The sequence below is a fragment of the Bos indicus genome, chromosome 27 (genome assembly GCF_029378745.1).
Source record: "Bos indicus isolate NIAB-ARS_2022 breed Sahiwal x Tharparkar chromosome 27, NIAB-ARS_B.indTharparkar_mat_pri_1.0, whole genome shotgun sequence".
Lineage (NCBI taxonomy): Eukaryota > Metazoa > Chordata > Mammalia > Artiodactyla > Bovidae > Bos > Bos indicus.
The window spans coordinates 7,514,486-7,528,377 of record NC_091786.1 but is presented as its reverse complement, the minus strand read 5'-3'; the positions used below and the strand labels follow the sequence as shown (position 1 = coordinate 7,528,377).

The following is a 13,892-nucleotide window of genomic DNA, read 5'->3' as shown; positions in this document are numbered from 1 at the left end:
TTATCTTCTTCCATCATATGATAAAATTTGTGCTTCCTAATCACTTAAATGGATTCTCGTCAACAATAGTCTCATGTGCTATTTAGGTAGTCATATGTTCCTAAGGAGAAATATGATGGCGATGCTTTTCCAGGATAAAGGGATCTGGGCAGTGTAGTCATGGTGGGCTTTCCTGAGCTCCCAGGAATTGGCAATTTGTCACAGATCAGATCAGATCAGTCACTCAGTCGTGTCCGACTCTTTGCGACCCCATGAATTGCAGCACGCCAGGCCTCCCTGTCCATCACCAACTCCCGGAGTTCACTCAGACTCACGTCCATCGAGTCAGTGATGCCATCCAGCCATCTCATCCTCTGTCGTCCCCTTCTCCTCCTGTCCCCAATCCCTCCCAGCATCAGAGTCTTTTCCAATGAGTCAACTCTTGGCATGAGGTGGCCAAGTACTGGAGTTTCAGCTTTAGCATCATTCCTTCCAAAGAAATCCCAGGGCTGATCTCCTTCAGAATGGAATGGTTGGATCTCCTTGCAGTCCCAGGACTCAATTTGTCATAAGCACCCAGGAAAACAATATACAGTTTACAACACCCTCTTCTCACCAGTAGCACGTGAACATGTGTTGGGACCCTGTGGTGAGGGCATGCAGACCAGGAGAGACAAGCAAAGCCAAGGAAGAACAGAGTGCTGTGGAAAGTGCTAGAACTGAGAAGAGAGCAGGTGCATGAGGTCCAGTCAGGGGGCTTCCGATCCAGTTTGGAGGATTCAGGTATGAAAAGAATTAAACTGACAAGTCATCAGCCAAATGACCTTCATGCTTCTTTATTCTTCCCTCTCTTGGGGCAGATGTATGATGCAAAAAAGTCATGAGAGCTTCAAAAAACTGTAGGGACTTGCCTTGTTTTATTATAGTAGTGACAGTCATAATTCTAATATTTAGTATAATTATTATTTTTTGTGATTCAGGCTCTCGGAGCTCTTGTCACTGTCAGCTTATAAAGAATGTAGGTTTTTCTTTTTTCTTTTTTTCTTTTAAACTCTTGTTAAGGGAAAAGTGCACAGGTGAGAGAATGTGATAGTTTAATCCATTCCGTTCAGGATTAGAGGTGTAACACAGCCGCTGTACCCACACACCAGCACGGAGAGCTTACTCCAGCGTTCAGCACGGAAGTGCTGCGGAAGGGAAACAACCTGTGAAGGTCGGAGGTGCAGCCCTGCCCTGTGAACACCCCCGCGGGCTGCCTCCCTGAGGGCGGAACAGAGTTCGGCCCCAGGTCTCGCTTTTGAAAGATGTTTGTAATCACCCGAGTGAACAAACAAACCAAGAATAAAACAAAACTCATAAAAAGCAACGGAACAGTTCTGTCCCAGGGACCGGGGAGCCTTGTGTCCTTGCCCCTCGCCCAGGTCGCCGGGCTGGGAGCCGGTAGGGAGGCTTGGGGACCTTCTATAGGAGGTTCTTCGCTTTGCCGTGTGAAAGCCAAGCCACCATTTTCAGATGAAAGACCTGACAAGCGTTTGACTAGATCTTACCACTCCTCTCTCTGTTGAGTAGTCAGAACGTGCCCAAGCGGCTCCAAGAGTCCGCTGGCCTGTTTCTGGGGTGTCGGCCCCTCGCGGTCTCTGTCTCTTGAGGGCTGTCTCCCCTCACGTGGCTCAGAGACCTCGTCTTGTGGGCTTTCTCTAGAGGACGTGGGAGCCTTCCAGTCCAGCTTCGCTACTTACCATTCAAAAAACAGTGGCCTAAATCTCACTGGCCCGAGGAAGGCCTTAGTAAGACAGATTCTTCTCTCTCCATTCTCGTCCCACTCAGGCCTGACTGCTGTTTGTCGGCTTTCTGTGCTGAGTACTGCTGCTTGGAGGGGCCCCTCACCATGATCCGAGGTTGGCGCCTAGTGAGACAAGGCCAGAGGGTCTCAGCGAATCTCGGCTTCTGGGTGCCTCGGGCTGCCAGCGGAGCACCCTGCTTCACGTCTCTCTGTCGCTTAGTCTCTTTATTTGTTAACTGGGAAAGTAGTACACTTTCGTTTCTCCACTGGGAACAACGTGAAACAGAATTAGGCCTGAATACAAATACTACATGTTTTCATGATCCTGCCTTGACTTATTCCACAAAAGATTTCGGTTGGCTAGGAAGATATAAACACGAGGGACTGAAGATCCGTTTATGAGCTGGATGAGGGATGTGGTAAGTGAAAGTGAAAAAGTCGCTCAGTCGTGTCTGACTCTTTGTGACCCCTTGGACTATATAGTCCATGGAATTCTCCAGGCCAGAACACTGGAGTGGGTAGCCTTTCCCTTCTCCAGGGGATCTTCCCAACCCAGGGATCAAACCCAGGTCTACTTGCATTGCAAGTGGATTCTTTACCAGCTGAGCCACAAGGGAAGCCCAAGAATACTGAAGTGGGTAACCTATCCCTTCTCCAGGGGATCTTCCCAACCCAGGAATCAAACTGGGGTCTCCTGCAGTGCAGGCAGATTCTTTACCATCTGAGCTATCAGGTGGCATGCCTCGATGACAGCCATAAGAAGAGCGCTTTATGTGCACACATTTATTTGAAATGGATGGACAGGTGTGGCCCCTGCAGACAGACTGCCTGATTTGACTCTCAACTCTGCTGCTCTGTGCCTCAGTTTTGATATCTACAAGGTGGGAATAATAATGTTACCTATCTCATAGAATTATTATGAAGATTAAATGGGGGAAATACGTATCCTATTCTTAGAGGCGCCTGGCACATCAGAATGCCCATCTGAGCATTCATTATTATTATTGCCATGACCATTGTTGGATTTTATTTGGTCTGTGAACAGTAGAACCACTTTTCAGAGAATAACTGTTGTCTTGAAACAACATGGTAAGATTGTCACCTGCCTAGTCTTTTCTACTTTAGGAAATCTTAAAGTTTTAAAATGAGGTTTTGACAAAATTATGCCCTTTACTAAGCTTCAGACAGTTTATAGTATGAAAAGTCACACGCTATCGGTTACTTCAACATGGTTTATGAGCAGGAGGCTAATACCATGCTTCCCACTGTCCCTGATAACAGTTCTGAGACAATTCTGCTGTGTGGTCAGTTGGTTTAGGCAGACCTATGACCTGGGCAGTCGGACATGACTGAGCGACTTCACTTTCACTTTTCACTTTCATGCATTGGAGAAGGAAATGGCAACCCACTCCAGTGTTCTTGCCTGGAGAATCCCAGGGCCGGGGGAGCCTGGTGGGCTGCCGTCTCGTCTCTGGGGTCACACAGAGTTGGACACGACTGAAACAACTTAGCAGCAGCAGCATGACCTGGGCAAGTCTAGAATTGACCCAGGGATTGCCAAACCAGAGTAGTCCCCCAGTCTATCAAAGGGAATCTACTGACCCCTGAGAAAATCTTTATACTGTTTTAGGAAGAAAAAAAATTTCCTATTTGTAGATACTCAGGATAACATTGTTTTTGCCAAGTGGATTACCTTATGACTCAAGACAGTAATAGTTCTTTTCAAACCTAACACTTCATGACCCAAGGTCTTTCTCTCTTTTAAGCAGTTTATGGGAGAGTTAATTATTTGAACTGATGTCACATTCGAGGAAGGAGGGAGTCTCATGTACACTGAGTGCCAGCCGCACCTGTGCCAAGATTTGTGCTGAATGCACTGGATCCTGCAAAATCCCCCATGAATAGACTTTCTGTTTCTCATTTTACAAATGAGAAGCAGAACCGTAAAGAGGTCACGGAGGATGTGCAGAGCAGGCAGAGCTGCCCTTGGAAACTGACTGCTAAGCCAAGCCCAGCCAGGGCACCGCGCTGACCTCACTGAGCCCAGAGGATGGCTGAAAGCCATCTACGTGAGGAAAAGTAATCCTGCCATTTGTTCCCTAAGCCTGGGGAGTAAACAGCTATTTGGTTTGCATCCACTGGAGCCTGCTTCACAGGAGTGGTTTAGTGCTAGAATTAAGAGCACAGGATCAGAAACCAGACTGCCTGGTCTCTTTGCCAAACTCTGCCATTTGCATTGTTCCCTGGGGCAAGTTCTTTCTCTCCTTCTGTTTCCACATCTGTAAAATGGGGATAACATTAGTGTGTGCTTGGAGGGTTATTTTGAAGATTCTTGAGCTAAAGTATGGCCCAAAGTGCTAAGAGTTGTGACTGCCATATAATGGTCCCTAAATGTTTAGCATTGCTTTTCTGAGTTGTATCAGGTGGACGAATGTGCTATCAACTTGCAATTTCTATATCACTCTAGCGCTAATATTTTTCATACAGCACACTTTACTAACAATGGTTATATTTATTTTTAAACAATGGTTATAATTACACTATTTTTGTACAGTATTTTGTATTTTTGGAAGAACTTTTTCATCTGTGTTCATCACCTACTAAATGGCTTCAACTGATGAAGGCCTTATCTTATGAAGATGTTGGAGGGATAAAATGAGATGATGTATATAAAACACTTAGCACAGTATCTGGCACTTGGTGCAGTCAGAAGACAACAGGGCAAGTGTTAATACGTTCATTTTGTATTTGAGGAAATTGAGACAGACCATCCTTGCCCAAAATCATATAGCAGGTAGTGGTACGGTAAGCAGAAAGCAGGGTACCTGACAGAATGCCTGCTATAGAAGTATTGCAATAGATCACTAAGAGAGCTTATTAGTTTTAGACTAAGAAGACTGCATTTTATTGTTGCATGATTTGATATATTTGGACCTGGGGGGTTATAATATGGCTTCGTTAACAAGGATCTCCATAAGCTCTATTTAAAACTTTTTTTTAATTTTTAAAATCTTTTTTTATTTTTTCTGTGTTTGTTTTGTCATAGTTATTCATTCTGTTTTTTAGGTTCCACATATAAGTGAAGCAATACCGTATTTGTCTTCGTCTGACTTATTTCACTAAACATAATACCCTCTGGGTCCATCCATGTAGTTGCAATGGCAGAATTTCATTCTTTTCAATGGTGGAATAACATTCCATTGTGTGTAAGTACCACGTCTTCTCTATCCAATCATCTGATGATGGAAACTTAGGTTGCTTCAATATCTTGGCTATTGGAAATATTGCTGCAGTGAACACTGGTGTGCAGCTCTATTTTTTGAGACATGAGAAACTTGTTTTTGTTGACTTCCCAAAGGTGTTTTAGATTTCACTGCACAGATTGAACATTTTGCATTCTCTTCTCTCTGGACCGTCCAGAGAAGCTGCTTGTGACCACTTGCTTCTAGGACCCAGTTTTGTGTACTATTTCAGTTTTATAGATGTCAGTATCTACCTCCTTTTAGTGAATGTAGTCGAAGTCAACATAGTGTTGAAACAAATCTTGTAACAACACAGAAATTCTGAATGGCCACCTGAATATTCTATTTAAAAAGCAGGGTTTTTTTTTTTTTTTTTTAATGGGACATATGATAGCCTGTGTCTCATTCCTGATCCTGATGCAGGACACACACACATGTGCATACACACAGGAGAGCACACACACCTGTGCATACACACAGACAATGGACTCCAGCATTGGGTGACATTTTAGGTTGTTCTAAGCCTCAAGATACAGGTTGTGGGAAATGGTTTTTGAAATTGAATACAATAAGCCACTTTTTCTTCTCAATGATAGCTTTGACTTCAATCTGACTTGAAAATGTTCCACTTAAAAAATTTTATGTTGCACAACATCCAAACAATTATAAAAGATACAATTTGGACAGAAAACATAATATTTATGCCCTCTGCTGATTGCTCAAACCTCTCTTTCATTGTTTTACTTCCTAATTAATAAATAATAAAATTCTATTGATAACCATTTCATACTAGAGATTTTTAGATTTATTATTACGGCTGTGGATAATGTTCAAGAACCTCATATATTGGGAGCATAAGCTACAGAGCCCCTTTGAACACTCTTTAGCGTATTGCTGTTGTTTAGTCGCTAAGTTTTGTCTGACTCTTTTGCAACCCCGTGGACTGTAGCCCGTCAGGCCCCTCCATCCATGGGATTCTCCAGGCAAGAACACTGGAGTGGGCTGCCAGTTTCTCCTCCAGGGGGTCTTCCCAACCCAGGGATCGAACCCATGTCTCTTGCATTCCCTGCATTAGCAGGCGGGTTCTTTACCCCTGAGCCATGAGGGAAACCCCTTTAATGTATTACCCTATTTATTTTTATCATTGCACATATCAGAACCTGATACTGTCTTTTTTATGTGCCTATTTATTTAGCCTCTTCTAGAGTGTAAATAAGAACAGGGAACTAGCATATGTTTCTACCGAACTTACCCCAGAAGTTAGATTTATATCTGGAGGAAAATAAGCACTCATTAGATAGCTGATGAATTAATAAATAAAAAGCCTATGTCTGGGCAACATGCCACTGAACATCCTGTAGTTTAAGATAATGTCTTGAAATTTTAAATTCATTTAAAATGTAAGTGATACAGTTTATATTGACTATTCTGCATGGTCTACCTAGGTCATACAATAAGAGATGCCTAGCGATGTGGGAGACTTGGGTTCGATCCCTGGACTGGGAAGATCCCCTGGAGGAGGGCATGGCAACCTACTCCAGTATTCTTGCCTGGAGAATCCCATGGACAGAGGAGCCTGGTGGGCTACAGTCCATGGAGTCACAAGGAGTTGGACATGACTGAGTGACTAAGCACAGCACACAAAAAAAATACTTCTAAATTTATAAGGACATCCTACTCATTTAGCTATAAATGTTAAGACTTAAAAATGAGAGAAACTTTACAATATATTTTTTATATCTTTTATTTTCTGGAATTGCTTAATAATCACTTCCTTTTGTCTATGGAGCCATTTAATATAATGAAAACAGTGAACTTTTGAGTGATTTTATATTCAAGTTTTGCTTCTTCATAGCTATGTAACTTGTAAATTAATTGCTTCTCTTAGTCTAAATCTTATGACCTGTGCAGTAGGAATACTAGTTATTCCCAAGATCGCAAATGATCAGAAAGATAAAAATGTGCCTAGCATACAGTGGCTGCCACACAAGTATTTATTAAATGCTTTTGCAGATAGTAATAGCAGCCGTGAAATTAAAAAACACTTGCTCTTTGGAAGGAAAGCTATGACAAACCTAGATAGTGTACTAAAAAGCAGAGACATCACTTTACCCACAAAGGTCCATATAGTCAAAGCTATGGCCTTCCCGGTAGTCATGTACAGATGTGAGAATTGAACTGTAAAGAAGTTTGAGTGCTGAAGAGTTGGTGCTTTCCAAGTGTGGTGCTAGAGAAGACTCTTGACAGTCCTTTGGACAGCAAGGAAATCAAGCCAGTCGATCCAAAAGGAATCAACCCTGAATAGTCGTTGGATTCTGAAGCTGAAGGTACAGTACTTGTGGCCTCTTAATGCGAAGAGCCGACTCATTGGAAAAGACCCTGATGCTGGGAAAGATTGAAGGCAAAAGGAGAAGGGGAAGGCTGAGGATGAGATGGTTAGTATCACCAACTCAATGGACATGAATTTGAGCAAATTCTGGGAGACAGTGGAGGACAGAGAAGTCTGGTGTGCTGCAGTCCATGGGGCTACAAAAAGTCAAACACAACTTAGTGACTGAACAAGAAAACTAAGTAAGAAGTGCTAAACCTGGCCCCTGGGAAGCCTGTCATTTCAAAGGTCTGTCCTCAGCCTCATTGGATGAAAGATTACAGAGAAAACACGTGCAACTTGTGGCTTCTGCTCTCAGTGACAGGCAGGAGAAATATATATTGAAATAGTATTTGTATTGGAATGTTAAAAATGGAAAAAATGTATGATACTTGGCAAATACATGTTGTAGACAAAAGATATTGAAATTCAGGCATTGGAATGGAGGGAGGAAAGACATCAGTTTTCCCTTAATATCTGCAATATCAGATCCTAAAAATAGATTTGCATTTATCTTGGACATCTGCATTGGGGTGCTGGGGATGACTGGAGCATCCTGCAGAAAACCTAAAGAATAGTCACAAATGGATGGATTGTGTGCGGCTGTTGCATAACCAGATTGGAACCAAGGGGTGCTCTCCAGGGTTCATTTAACCTGTGCATGTGGAATGAAGGAACTTTTAGGATGTAAATTTCTTGTGGTGCTTGAAAGCTTGAGTATGTCCATCTTCCTTATATATCACATTGCTGTTGTATGTTATTCAAATAGACCCTACATCGTTGCCATTAAAGCTCTTGGGAGGATGTTTTCTGGTTATTTCTGGTGCATGAAGGACTTAGCTGTTAGGGCTTCCCTGATAGCTCAGCTGGTGAAGAATCTGCCTGCAATGCAGGAGACCCTGGTTCAATTCCTGGATCGGGAAGATCCGTGGGAGAAGGTATAGGCTACCCACTCCAGTATTCATGGGTTTCCCTTGTGGCTCAGCTGGTAAAGAATCCATCTGCAATGTGGGAGACCTGGGTTCGATCCCTGAGTGGGGAAGATCCCCTGGGGAAGGGAAAGGCTACTCACTCCAGATTTCTGGCTTAGAGAATTCCATGGACTATATAGGCCATGGGGTCGCAAAGAGTTGGACATGACTGAGCACTTTCACTTCTACGTTTCTAGTTCACGGAGAGTAGATCATGATCAAAGGTGTCTTGCTCAAGACTAAGAACCCCCTAAGTATCTCAGATGTACAACTCACCAAAAAGGAACAATGCATAAAGTCACTCACCCCTCTTAGACATAGGAAAGGAGTGTCTTTCATCCTGATTTGCCTGTTGGGACAAGCCTGTTGTGCCCTGCCTGAGTCTTGAATTCAGATGTATTGGCAGGCGACATTTTGAAGAGAAGTTGTCAGTCTGTGCATAGCTTCTTTTTCTGAGATAAGAAGAATGTTTAGATTACCCGAGATGCTCTCCAGAAATGTAAGAGTAGACGCCAGTATATTTTTTCAGCCATGAAAGGACTTGCAGTCTAATGTATAACCAAAAAGACCAGAGTGCTCATTATAAAGCTGAGAAGACTTGAATCTGATTTTTCCTCATCATATCTTTATGCACCATGTTGTGTAATCAGCTTTCGCAAAGGATTTTTCCTATCATCTGTGTCTGCAGGAACATTCAAAGCAAGATTTAAAACCAGTATTTCAAAACTCAGAACTTCTGATGAGCTTTGCAAGCTTTATGTTAGCCTCTCTGTCTTCCTTGTTCTCTTTCTCTCTCACACACACACATTCCCCTTTTGTTCTTTATTTTTAAGGGTTTGTCATTTGCAATATCCAGTGTGATGTGTAAGGTTGGGCTTGGCTGAGATTTCCAAATTGCTGACCTTTGATTCAAATGAATGGAGCAAAAAAATTCATCTTTCAGCTAAGGTATAATTTATGTCTGTTGTCATTAGTGTTAACATGAATACATCAGTCGAAAATGAAGAAATGGTAACATGACATGTCTTATGACTGTGGTAACCACGTACTGAATGATTTATCTTCTTGTGAGAGTGAATGTAAAATCAGAAAGACCGAAATTCAAATCCCAGTTCCTTAATTGACAATGTGTGTCACCCAAAGAAAGTTACTAACTTTGAGGATCTCAACGTTGGTTTACAATAAATACTTATAATTGATTTTTCCTATTTTGAACGGATTAACTTAGTGTAGATAGTGTTCCTCTTGAATTTTTCTGTCTTTACACTAATCAGTGCTTGTAACAAGCACTTGGTAAAAGAGACACGGCACACAATTACTCCTTTTCCACTTGCCGTTTTGTTTTACAGTTTCATTTATGAAATATCTGTATCATTCTGCCATCAACTCCTAAGCCATGGCATTTCAATCGTAGGTGTGTATCACGTTTTCTTCATCCATTCACCCATTGGTGGGCACTCAGGTGCTTTACATACCTTGGCTACTGTAAATAATGATAAGATAAATGTAGGGGTGTATGTTTGTTTTTGAATTAGAGTGTTCATGCTCTTCAGATAAATACCCAGAAGTGAAATTGCTTGGATCATTGTGGTTGTTCAGTCACTTAGTTGTGCCCGACTCTTGTGGACCCCATGGACTGCACCACGCCAGGCTTCCCTGTCCTTCACTCTCTCCCAGAGTCTGCTCAAACTCATGTCCATTGAGTTGATGATGCCATCCAACCATCTCATCCTCTGTCACCCTTTTGTCTTCCCACCCTCAGTCTTCCCCAGCATCGGGGTCTTTTCCAATGAGTTGGCTCTTTGAATCAGGTGACCAAAGTATTGGAGATTCAGCTTCAGCATCAGTCTTTCCAATAAATATTTGGGGTTGATTTTCTTTAGGATTGACTGGTTTGATCTCCTTGTAGTCCAAGGGACTCTAAGGAATCTTCTCCAGCACCACAATTTGAAAGCATCAGTTATTTGGTCTCAGCCTTCTTTATGGTCCAACTCTCACATCCATACATGACTACTGGAAAAACCATAGCTTTGACTATACAGACCTTTGTTGGCAAAGTCTTGTCTCTGCTTTTTAATATGCTGTCTAGGTGTCATAGCTTTCTTTCCAAGGAGCAAGTGTCTTAATTTCATGGCTGCAGTCACCATCCATAGTGATTTTGGAGCCCAAGAAAATAAAATATGTCACTGTTTCCACTTTTCCCCCTTCTATTTGCCATGAAGTGATGGGATTGGATGCCAGGATCTTATTTCTTTGAATGTTAAGTTTTAAGTCAGCTTTTTCACTCTCCTCTTTCACCCTCATCAAAGAGCTCATTAGTTCCTCTTCACTTTCTGCCATTAGAGTGGTATCATCTGCATATGTGAGGTTGTTGATATTTCTCCTACTCATCTTGATTCCAGCTTGTGATTCATCCAGCCTGGCATTGCACATGATGTACTCTGCATATAAGTTCATAAACATTGTATGGTAGTTCTATTCATAATTTTTTGAGGAATAGTCTTACTGTTTTCCATAGTGGCTATACCAATTTACATTCTTACCAACAGTGTATAAGAGTTCCCTTTTCTTCACATCGGTCTCAACACTTGCTATTTCTTGCCTTTTTGATGATAACCAGTCTGACAGGTGTGAGGTGATGTCTCATTGTGGTTTTGATTTGCATTTCCCTGATGATTAGGGATGCTGAGCATCTTGTTATGTGCCTGTTGGCCATCTGTATGTCTTCTTTAGAAAAACATCAATCCAGCTCCTCTAAAAATTGGTTTTTCTTTTGTTATTGTTGTTGAGTTATGAGTTTTATACATATTTTGGATATTAACTTCTTATCTGATGTATTATTTGCAAAGTATCTTCTCACAGCAGGTTTAGATTTAGTGAGCAATTGTGTCTTCTAGTTTACATGGGAAAAAGTCATATATTTCACAAGTATTTCTTAGGCAATATTTGAAAGGGAAATCATATTTAACATTTAGTACCATATTTTTAAACTCCCATTGATAAAATATTGTATGTTTTAATCTACTGAAAATAGAGTGTGGCAAACATAATGTGATGTGATGGAAAGCATGTTAGATGAGATATCTCGTCATCTCAGCTTGTAGGTCTTAAATACAACATAGGGATTTTCCTGGTTGTCCAGTGGTTAAGACTCTGTATTCCCAATGCAGGAGGCATGGGTTTCCATCCCTGGCTAGGGAACTAAGATCACACATGCTATGCGATGTGATCAAAATGGTTAAAAAAAAAAAAAAAAAGACATTCAAAAATTAAATTAAAAAAAAATCTAGAAAACAGAGAATTGCCAATTCTTAGGGTTCATGGAAGTATATTTTCAAATTCATAATGTTAATACAATAATGACAACTATGTTTCTTTTTCTTTTTGAAACAGTTTTGAATTACTTGGTTGTTCAAAAGATTTGGTTTAAATGAAAACAAGACTTTAAAAAATAATTCTAAACACACCAATCAGCCCCAGAAACTCACCTGCCCTCAAACAGGGGAGAAGGAATTAAGGTGTTTAATGGGTCAGAATTTCCCTTTTGGAAGGTGAAAAAGTTTTGGAGATGGATGCTGATGGTGGTTGTACAACAGCATGAATGTACTTAATACCATGGAACTGTCCACTTAAATAGGGTTAAAATGGTGCCTTTTATATCTATTTTACTACATTAAAAAAATTAATCTGCACTCTCTAAGAAGTGATTGCCATAAGGAAGCTGTGTGCATGCTTGTTTCTCCTCATAAGAGGCTTTTTAGCCTGGACTAGAGGTGCTTCTTTGTATATTTGAAAAATTGGTATAAATTGCTAATGTTTTCTTTTAAAGATTTGTGCATGAAAAAGTCTACTTCAGACAAAAATGTTGATCATTATAGGAATCTATTGCTCTGTTGCAAAGTTTCCAGAAGGGAAATAAGTTACAGTAACTTTTCCATCTACCTTTGCCCAGTGAAGATTTCTTACAGTTTTCTTTTTGTCTCCCTTCCACATCTTTCCCTTGGTTCACATGGTGAAACTGTGGACTGAGTCTGACTTGTGAAGGTGCCGAGGACACTCACGAGGGGATAAAGCTGCCGTGGCTCAGAGCATTAGATGAGGAATTGCTGACATGGAATCTCAGACTTCCTTGGTTGTTTACTGGTCCAGTCCCTGGGTCTCCCTGAGTCTAAGTTTTTTCCAACATAAAATGGGGAGAAGACAGCACTTTCCCTCTCTGTTTTGCAAATGGGTTAATGCGTGTGCATTGTGGATTGTAAAGAGCTCTGAAAATTTCAGGTGGCATTATTCTTTCTACTGCTGTTACTCTTAATGATTTGTTTCACTGATGATTCCTGTGGTATTAAATGAATAGAGAATATTAATGAGAAGTGATGCTTCATTCTGTTTTGACTATTCGCCAGGTTATGTCAGCCTGGGGACAAGTGGAAGCAGGGATGCTGCTCTGATTCGCCTCTTTGATTTCCCTCATGATTTCCTTCTTTCAGTCCATGCCCTGAGCAAGCAGCTCTCTCATGAACCCTTGAATACAAATTGAAACCTATTTGGAGGAGATGAGTTTTTGATTTATTTGAATTATATTTACCTTTGGGTTAAAATTATTTGACTAGAGAAAATAAATAGCGAATGATCGTAGAAGTGAGAAGGCTAAACATTCTTTTAGGAGAAATAATGAGAAATAAAGTGAAATGTTGTATGAGAATTGCTTTTCTGTTCAAGAGTGGCTTTTGTCATGGTTTTGAGGGTGGTATGGAACATATTACTGACCCACTTTAAATAATGTATGTTAAATATGTGCTGTAATATGAGAAACATATACTGTGGGTGGTTAGGAGGCAAATTATTTTTCATGAAAGGTAAGGAATTAGTTGTGTGTGTGCACATATGTGTGCGTCTCTGTGTGCTTGCTTATTAAAAGATGGAGACGGAGACAAGGCTTCTTCCTCCCTTTATCTTCTAGGAAGGTTTATGCCCCCTAGAAAGGGGTACTGTTTATTTTCTTCCTCTACTTTTTGTGAAGTATTGAGACTGGTGGATCGTGCCCTGTCACTCACTAGACTGAAGTACAAATGCTAATTTATTGCCAGACTGCAGCACTGTGATTTGCATTCCAAACCAGACTGCAGAATCCCATTATAAATTGCTTATCCTGTCGTTCCTTATCTAGAATTTGTTCCTTCTGCTTCCCCAATGACGACCCTCTGAAGCAATTCTCTTTCAAGAGATTCCCATTTCAAATCAGTTTTTGTGGGCGAAAATCGTCACGATAGATTACAAAGTCATCCATCGATTTCTTTCTACAGACATTTCAGTTTCTCTCCCTTCCCTTTAAGAGTCTCGTGGCTCTGAAGTGAAATAATGACTTAAACATCTTTCAGGCTTAAAGGTTTATACTCCTTATTTTGAAAACCATACTTCTCTATCTTTTTAAATCTGAGAGCTGTGAGCTTGCAAGTCCTCTCTCCATCATAACCTCTTAGAGATAAACCCTGAGATGGTATAATTGCATCCTGTCTTGGCACTTTTAAATCAAATTAACCAGATACTTG

General features: G+C 41.0%; 1 protein-coding gene across 1 annotated transcript in view; it reads left to right on the top strand.

Moving 5' to 3' along the window:
• The window catches only part of GPM6A (glycoprotein M6A), a 257,677-nt gene that overhangs the window by 100,789 nt on the left and 142,996 nt on the right, over positions 1-13,892 (top strand). The gene's annotated exons all lie outside the window — the stretch shown is intronic.